Here is a 9,421-nt window from a genome sequence, read left to right on the forward strand (position 1 = left end):
TGTATATTTTGGTGTATTTTGAAACAGACCGGATGCTCTGTGCATATCCTTGTCTGACTTCCTGCCCAGGTCGATCTATTCGGTTCAGCTTGAAGTGTGCTTGCGGCGGGCTCCGTCAAAAATGTATATAGAGCGTATTGAAACTGAGAAGGCCAGAGAGGCGTTGCTGGCACGCTCCGGAGACGGACTGCAGCGTGTGCTGTGGAAACACAAACACTGACTAGAATGGGAGTGCATGGACTATGTGGAAATTGTGGGTTAACCTACACAACTAGTGGTTCATGCGGACAGGGTGGCCTGGGATGGAGTTAAACTCCTGGCCTGAATTATTATCCCAGTACGCCCCTGGCGCTGTCCACTGCACCACCTTGCAGCCACTGATGTAAATATGAATAAACTAAACATTCAATAGCCTTTAACCCTTTCTATTATTGTTTAACATTAGATTGTTTGATACCATTAAATCATTGCACAAAGAGCTTAAATAACAACTGACCACCATGAAACCTAAACAAGGAAACAGAATGAAAACCAAAACTCCCCCTCCCCCCCTCACCCAACACCAACATGTCACACGCACACAAGAGTCCTGTGCACTAGACTACAGGAAGAACTATTACAAGGCAGTAACAACAATATTACAAAACTGTTTAAAAGAAGAGAGAGAGACAGACTCTAGAGGATTGACAGAGGGAAACCTGCGGCTGACGGAGAAAGGAAAGTGGTAGATCACGCTGCTCTGAGGGAATGTGACGGCATATAACACTGAGGTCAAAGATAAGCCTGTGACATCAGGGAAAAGGGGAAGAGAAAGCCACTAGACATATGGGCTCTGGTAAACAGATACTTAAAGAAATCATTAACTGACTTTTACACAAGTATGGAAACGGGCCCTTGGGATTTCTCTTTCCAAACACACACAGTGCCAGGGAAACCATAAGCATGACTATAACATTGGGTAAGATGTGGTGGATACTGATTCTGTTTCAGATGATCCCTGCATATAATAATATGGATTTATAACCTAACCACTTTCCTATCATATATGAAGGGCAACATTTTTGAATAGGAGAATGAGACAAGTATCTGTGGCATTTTACTTCCACAAACCTGCCTGACTACTTCTTTGGGTCATTAAAATTCCTCTTCTTCTTTCCTCACTTCTTCTCTCTGAAGCCACTTTTTCTGCCCCAAGCGACATGTTGGCTCATGTCCACCTGCTTGGCCTTGCTGCCTCTCTTTCTCTCTCCTTTCTCTCTCTCTGTTACAAAGTTATCTCCCTGCTGCACACCACACTTTTTTTTTTCTTGTGCATCATGAAGACAAATTTCTCAAGAAGTTTTCTCTCCATGTCTTTCTGACTGTCTTGTATTTCATACTTTGTCACGCCCTCCCCCCCCCACATGCAGATGTGACCATAATAAATTCCCTCTGACGGCACAGATCTAGACAATCATCTCTCATCTTTGTCTCCTTTCACTCCCTTCCAGCTTTTTTTTCTCTTTTCTTTCGACTCACCTTCCTCTCCTCGGTTTCCGCTCCCCCTCTCTCTCCACCCAAGCATGTAAGGCGGTATTCTCTGGTGTGTCACGTCTGCTCAAATCTGAGATGATGAAGCAAACAAAGTAAACGTCAAACCTGTCCAGACTCCTTACCACTTGTCTACATATCCCCCTGCCAACAACAACCACAACAAAAAGAGCCACGAACAGACTCCAAACTGTCCAACTTCAGCTTCTGCGCACTTCTAAATGTCAGCCACACAACAAGAAACAACAAATCAAATAATTAAACAGGAACAAAATCATATACTGAATGTTATTATTACTGTTAACAGTTTAAATGTATTAACCTTAAAACAGATATTGTTCTCACTTTGGATGTGGTTGCTACAAAAAGCCATAATAAAAACATCAACAACAAATAGGTTAGTGCCAAAATAAAGTATTTTACTCTAACAATGTCCATGTTTACAGTGCTATATCAACACTTTTATACTCTTATAAACATATAGATAGCAGCTACTAATGACCTATTTCACATATTACCTGATAAATAACACTTAATTCTATATATTATTATATTCTAACGTTTTAACAACCTCTCTGCTTTTTGAAAAATGTAATCTTAAAATTGGCCACTGCTCTGAAGGAAACATTAATGAATGGAAGGCCTTGGGGAAATAATACCAGACCTGCTGACCTAGAGAACACATGAACCCCCCCACACAAAGCTCACACTCCCTGCCTAGCTAATCCCCCCCCCCCCCCCCCCCCCCCCCCCCAACAGCCAGAGCCTGCCTTTGATCAACACACATTGTCAAGGCACACTGGGTGACCTGTGTGTGAGGGAGAGGGACAGAAGTTTGGTGGGGGTAGGAGGTCCCAACCTGAAGGGCCGGATATTGTTGTGCTACTTTCCTGCCCTCTAAGCCCTGACCCGGGGAAACAAGGCCAAAGAGCCTTTTGTTTAGCTAACCCTCAACCTCTCCTCCACTCCTCCCCGTCTCCCTTTCCCCCCCCCCCTCTCTTTTTTCTTGACCTTTTTTTCCTTCTCCCCTTGAACCTCAAACATGCACTAATGCCAAAGTCTTGGAATTGATCATCAAAGGGACCACCAGATCACACACTCACAAAAAAAGAAAACACACACACATGCATTCCTGTTATGTTCGTTCTAGCAGCAGAAATCCTGATGCCATGCTTTGAAACCTGTAGGGGAGTATAGTCATTCTCACCTAGAGTAGTGCTCAGACAGATCAGATGTGACACTGGGTTGGATCCCATCAAAGGTTACTGTATTGTTAGAAACTCAACTTTGAACTCAAAATGATGAACTTCTTGAGAAAAATTTGAAAAATTCAGTCAATTATCAGTGGGATGCCTTTGTCAGTAATAATACTGTTGAATTAGGGACAGTAAGTGATCTGTCAGTCTATTGGTGCGTTCTCTTCTGTCTTCCTGATATTAAAATGCAACACATAATTCATTAACCGCAGTTTGGGCAGACAACCACGGAGGCAATTGCATGAGTAGGATAACTTTGGTGATCTCCTGTAATATCTCAATTTATTGGAACTACATTTGTTTAAGATGTGAAAGTTCCCCTAATGATAACTTTTCCACATTATAAAAAGTAGTTTCTACGATTGATTTACACTAATAGCACAATGACTTTTAAAGATATTTGGGCCATTTTGCCTTAATGAGGTATAGGACAGCTGAAGAGAGACAGGAAATGTTGGGAGTAGAGAGTGGGGGATGACATGCAGCAAAGGGCCGAGGCACGCTGCACTGAAAACTATAGTGTGGCTCAGAGTCGTCGTCTCAATACATACAAGGCAATGTGTGTGTCTGTGTGTGTGTGTGTGTGAATGGGTAGGTGTGACATGCAGTGTAAAAGCACTTTGAGTAGTCGGAAGACTAAAAGCGCTATATAAGCTCAAGTCCATTTACCATTTACCATTTATAGCCTCTGTATATGGTGCACGCGTCATAACCTCTAGGCTATTAGCGCCCCTCAGTATAATGACTTTTAACAGGGATAATGGCGTCTCTCCATACTGCGGTCGGACTGCCTGTTAACTGCACAATGTTCAGAAGCAGGCTCAGGTCATCTCACAAGAAGTGTGTATACAGCTTTAAGAAATGAAGGCACATTGTCTAAGAGCAGTAGGCTTAACAACACTATGTGTGTCTTATGACAGTGCAGTGGCACCAAAGTGCACCAAACCAAATTCTTACATAATGTTGCTTTAAGAACTTCAAAGATCCCCTTACCTGTCATCTAGGGCCACTGTAAGGTGACTATTGTATTTTTTTAATAAACCATCAGTTGTATGTCTATGCATGACAGATGATCCACTCTTTCATGTTCTATTCTGAAATAATTGCTTAAGCTTCAAAGATCCCCTGACTTTTCATCTACTGTGTGTGTGTGTGTGTGTGTGTGTTTGTGTGTGTGTGTGTGTGTGTGTGTGTGTGTGTGTGTGTGTGTGTGTGTTTGTGTGTGTGTGTGTGTGTGTGTGTGTGTGTGTGTGTGTTTGTGTGTGTATGTCGATACTTTTATTATGTCAAAATCCTTTTTTATTACGAAATACCTACAAAATAAAGCTAAGCCAATGTTAGTATGCTAACATGCTTAAAAAAAGAAAGTAAACATGGTAACAATATGCCTATTGCTACATATCAGCATTATGTTTTGAACATTTTAAAACCCTTGAATTAGCATCTGCTTAAAGCACAAACGTGCCTACCACAAGCTAACCGGTATTTGCTGCAGGTGCCTGTCCAACAGACAGCAGGCCAACATCTGCGGTTAAAAGCCACCCAAAGGTTCACCCTTGTTTTGGTATGAGCTACAGCTGCGTGGCGTTTCGCCCTAATTATGATAATAATTTTACTTCTTTGTTACTACGTTCTTCATATTTGCTGGTTAGAATCGCGTCAGACTGCTAAAATGTAACTAACCTGTGCGCTGTCATTGGCTGGGGGAAACGCACCAGCTCCCTGCCCAGGAATGTTCGGTGTCAACCACAACAAAACATTAACAAATGTACATTTTATTTTTTAGGAAAAATTTACTGACTCTATCTTTAACATTGAAAGGGACCACAGAGCTGAATTCGTGTGCAAATCAATCCCATGCACATGCATACAAGCATTTAAACTAGTTGGTATTTTAGGATTGCCCTCAGTCTTTCTAAATGAGCATGCTTGTCATAGTTCAAGTTATTTTAGGCCACATGCTGAAGTCAGAGAGAGACAAGTTTACAGGTAGCATGACTGGTTAGATCACAAAGAGAATGATGTCTTTTCTATGTTAGAGTGAGACGATAACAAGAGTGTGTGCCTGTGTGTGTCAAAGAAAAAAGAGACGGTGTGTGCATGCTGCTGAGATGTGTTGAAGAAGGACTCAATAGACTCAATTTTTGGTGCCACTCTGGAGCTTCGGAATGGGTTCGCACCACTACAGAGCATTCCCTCCAGCATATTGGTCCATTAAAATCCCTTTCAACAACTGTAGCTACCTGGTTGTTGCAACATACATCTTGTGATGCACTCAGACACATCATCAGTGATGTATCCCGGGGTCACTGCCTTTTTAAAAACTTGCATATTCCAAACAATGTTTGGGCAAAAAGCTATTTCTCCCAGGTGTGTCCTGTCTACCTTTCTACTTTGTAAATATTTAACTCAGAACACAAAGATAGCACACAGAATCATTTTAACGTAAGTCACAAATCATACCACACCATATTATCTCCAGGTTTGTTGACATATCAAAGCTGCCCCGCAAAAAAAAAAAGCACACTCAGCATACACCAGGTATATCTGCAGGTAGCTCACAAATTATTCTAAACATCTGTCTGTATGAGGTTGTTTGCATTTCATTAATTCAGACTGTTAGGCTTTTCGTTGACTGTGTAGATGCAGATATGGTTCATAATGCATAATACAACAGGATGCAGGTGATTTCATTGAACCTATGACCTAGAAATGAGCAGTATCCGTTTGAAGCAATGTTGGCTTTAGCCTAAACGATATGTTCATGCCTTTAGGACCTAAGCATCTGCTCTATACTTGTGCAATATATCTCTAGCATATATTACATAAAGCCCATGAACTCATTTAGTTTTATTGTGTTTCATCTTTCACGCGAAACAATTAGTCATAAAAGAGGGTTTTTGGCAATGCTCAAAGGTGGTTCAACACAAACGCCAAACCAGTTTGATTCTAAAGCAATACTAGTGTTCAGGCTTTGTTGCTGACTCAGACACCTGCTATGGGCGTTGGAAGTTATACATATCTTGAACTTTAGTTAGGCATATATAAAGCAAACTGTCTCATGTCACTTTTTATAAAATCAGTAATGCTTGAAGGGGAAGAACTTACTGATGGAGGAAGAACTTACTTTACTTACTTTAAAATGTGGAACTTACTTTACTTACTTTAAAATGTGGAACTTACTTTACTTACTTTAAAATGTGGAACTGATAAACCCTTACACAAGTCACTTTGCAAAACTGTGTAAAATACAGAAATGTAACCATGAACGAGACAAAATGACCTGCTATAATGACAATAATTATACGGTGAGACTATCATTGTTGTTTATGGCACCCATGGGTTCAACTGCCAGTCCAATACCAATTACCTCAGTAAAATTTATTTTTATGTTTCCATGCCATGGAACTGTTTTGTGCATAAAATAGGCGTGTCAAGGCTGAAGGCCTGTCACCAGTGTTAACTGATCTGCCTCCAGTAATTGTGTTGTGTGCAGGCATGTGAACAGATAAGATTTAATGGGTGGGGGCTGTAACACGGCACCTTTACCCTGCAACTCACCAAGACCTACGTAATGCCCCTTCATGTTTTCTTTGGTTTGTAGAATAAGTTTAGTGTCGGTTTTATTTGGGAGTGAGCGTGGCAGCCATGGATTTTAAACACATTTTGGTTTATGTTTCTTATATTTATCCACCCTGCTGCTCTGACACCTGACCTGCTTTTCATGGAGTGGACAGAAATGTAACCTCCTGTTACTGATGAAGCAGAAGGATGTTGTTACTCCACGTCTGGGTACAAACGTGCACTTGTGAATGAAAGTTACAGATACTGAATACTTTATGGTACATAATACATACACAATTTATATCAAATAATAAAACTACATTTCTGTGTGTTTCTTCAGGTTCTAATGCTTCATAGCAGCACTCCTCCCCAGATGAATTAAAGGATCACCTAAGTACTTGTTCAATGTGGTGAGATTACTCACTGACTTTTGTCAGACAACAAGCAGGCTGGAGTTGGCAGGCAGGTATCTTTTCATAGGGCGTCCTCTTTGACAAGTCAAAACTTGTACAATAGGACATGGTTATGCATGTCAGCTGAGGAGGAATGCTAGAGATGCGTCGGTATGCAACCAGGCAATTACTCTCATATACGTCAGCTCTCCCGTGTCCTCGGCACCAAGCCTGTAATTTCCCAATTACTAACCCTTATTGGAGCTGCTTTGACGGCATCAGTGTTTGTTTGTACAATGGTGGAACATGCTTCTGTTAATCTCTGAGATGTCGAACTGCTGCCTGTTACTGTACCCATATACATTGAAAAACAGACATTTTAAAATGTGTGCTTAATTAATTGGGTGCTTTGTTGCCGTTACAGAGTTTCAACCAAATTGCTCTGGGACATTTTCAAGAAGTCCCCCCGTTTAACTTTTTTCATTACAGTTAATTTGGTTCATATGGGGGATGTCAAAAGATTGACAAGCTTTAACAGCATTGAGGGGTTATTAACATAGGCGATTAATCCCATAAATAACATATTCAATTTGGTGTTTCCTCCATAGTGGCTCCCACAGGGATCATGATGGGAAAATGAGGCATAATTTAATTTCCTGTTATATTACATAGAACAATAGGGGGGGAAACACAATGTCTTTCTTACAGTCCTTACAGAGACAAACTTTACTCTTAACTGTAATGGGTTGTATTCTCGATTTGGTGTTTATGGTGGCGGGGACATCCTTAGAACAGTTCAAGAAATCTTCCTCTCATTTCTGTTGAAAGGGAATAATATAAAAACTTTTTCAGGGTTGTCTTTAAAGCCACTCATCTTGTACCACTATAGGCAGTGTTATTTGAAAAAGGGACAGCATAAAATGATGATTCTTTCCGCACCAAGCATGTTATATAAGATACAAGAATCTCTGAGTTGTTGATGACGATTAGGTCACGTATACATAGCATTTTAAGGTAGCATTTACCACCCATTACAAGAAATGCTGTCTTAAGAACTTGAAACTCTTTGGTTTAACACGCCTGCTGCAGTGAAACTTACGCCAGAAGGCATAAAGCAGGTTCCTTACAAAAACTACTTCTGGTAAAATAGGGAGGAGAGGGAAGCTGACTCAACAGAAAGTCAGTAAACACAACACTCCCTTATGGAAATGTGACAGATCAGCTGCACAGGACAGGGTCAGGCTTAACAAACCAATAGGGTAATTACAAGATTGTGAGAGTGACTCATTGTCTTCACACCTGCCTCTGTTAGAGTTTTGTCAAAACAAGTTTCATATTTAGTCTCATGTGAAATCAACTTGTTTGAACATCCAAATGTTGTCTCACCTCTTCAGAAGAACTGGCATGCGAAGAGTGATAATTGATACAAGAATTAAAACAAAACTTGTGCATACAGCATTTATTAATCATTTACAAGATATTAAGTAGCTTACAATAACTTAGCCTCTACTTTTATACAGTTTTAAGTTGCATTTACTTTCATATGCAAAAACGTGGGAGGTTTACTGCACTAAATTGATGTGGCAATAACTTTGTTAATTTGATTTGACTTGCAAATTTTCAACATCAGCAAGCACAATTGCATAGTTGATTAACGCTGGCCTTGACCAACTAACACAGAATGCCAAAACAATTTAAACTTTACAGGGTTTTATACATTATTAGGCTAAAAGTGGCGTTAATTACGTTTATAAGGCTATTATTTGGGATATTTAGATTAATGAACATTAATCATATAGTTTTACATAGCTATAGCCTATATTTGCAACATATTTTTCCGAGGTTAAGGAAGAATGACACCTCTCTGTAAGGAGCAAATTCCCCACTCTTTGTCTAAAGCGGCCAAGAGGGAATCCTGAAGAGGGCTGGTTTTAAAACTCAATCAATCACCTAAACCATTTTTTTCTGGAACTGCTGGCGCTAATCAGGCTTTATACTTTAATGATGTGATGACACCTAATGTCTTGTGAACTCTGCGTCCAGTTAGATTTCTATTTCCAAAACGGTCCCTGAGGGTCGTGAAGCTTCTTCCACCAGACGTCTCTCTCCCTTCCTCCCGCTCTCTTTGAAGTTAAGCCCCGCCTCTGATCATTTTACGGGGAGGGGCCTGTCTGAGCGAAGCCGGGAGCCAGGCAGAGCGTCTCCCACCACAGCTGTGCTCCGCTCTTTGTCGGTCCCTGCTCTCTTGAGCTTTTCTACCCGGCAGTAGGATACAAAGAGAGGGGCAGACAGACAGAATGAAATAGAGACAAGAGCATGAAAGCGACGGGAGCAGCAGAAGGACACGTGAAACCCAACCGGACTAGGGTCTAGATCAGACACGGATACGCTATTCTCCTCAGACTGGACACGGAGCTCCGCCGATGTACGCACTGGATTTTAAACACCAAAGACTGTCGAGAACGGGGGGTGAGGGGCCGACTTTATCGCGCAGGTAGGATTTTTTTTTTGTTTGTTTTGTCGTCGCGGTGTCCGAGAAATACTACTATATATCTCGGGGTGTCCGTCGTTTCTTGTGCTCTGGTAAAGCTGCGCTATTACAAAGCGCCCTGTCTGCTTCTCCACTGCAGTGCTTCGGGGGTTTGAGGTAAATCCTTCACACATTCTCAGTTCGCACAG

This window comes from Labrus mixtus, chromosome 9 (assembly GCF_963584025.1).
Source record: "Labrus mixtus chromosome 9, fLabMix1.1, whole genome shotgun sequence".
NCBI classification, from domain to species: Eukaryota; Metazoa; Chordata; class Actinopteri; order Labriformes; family Labridae; genus Labrus; species Labrus mixtus.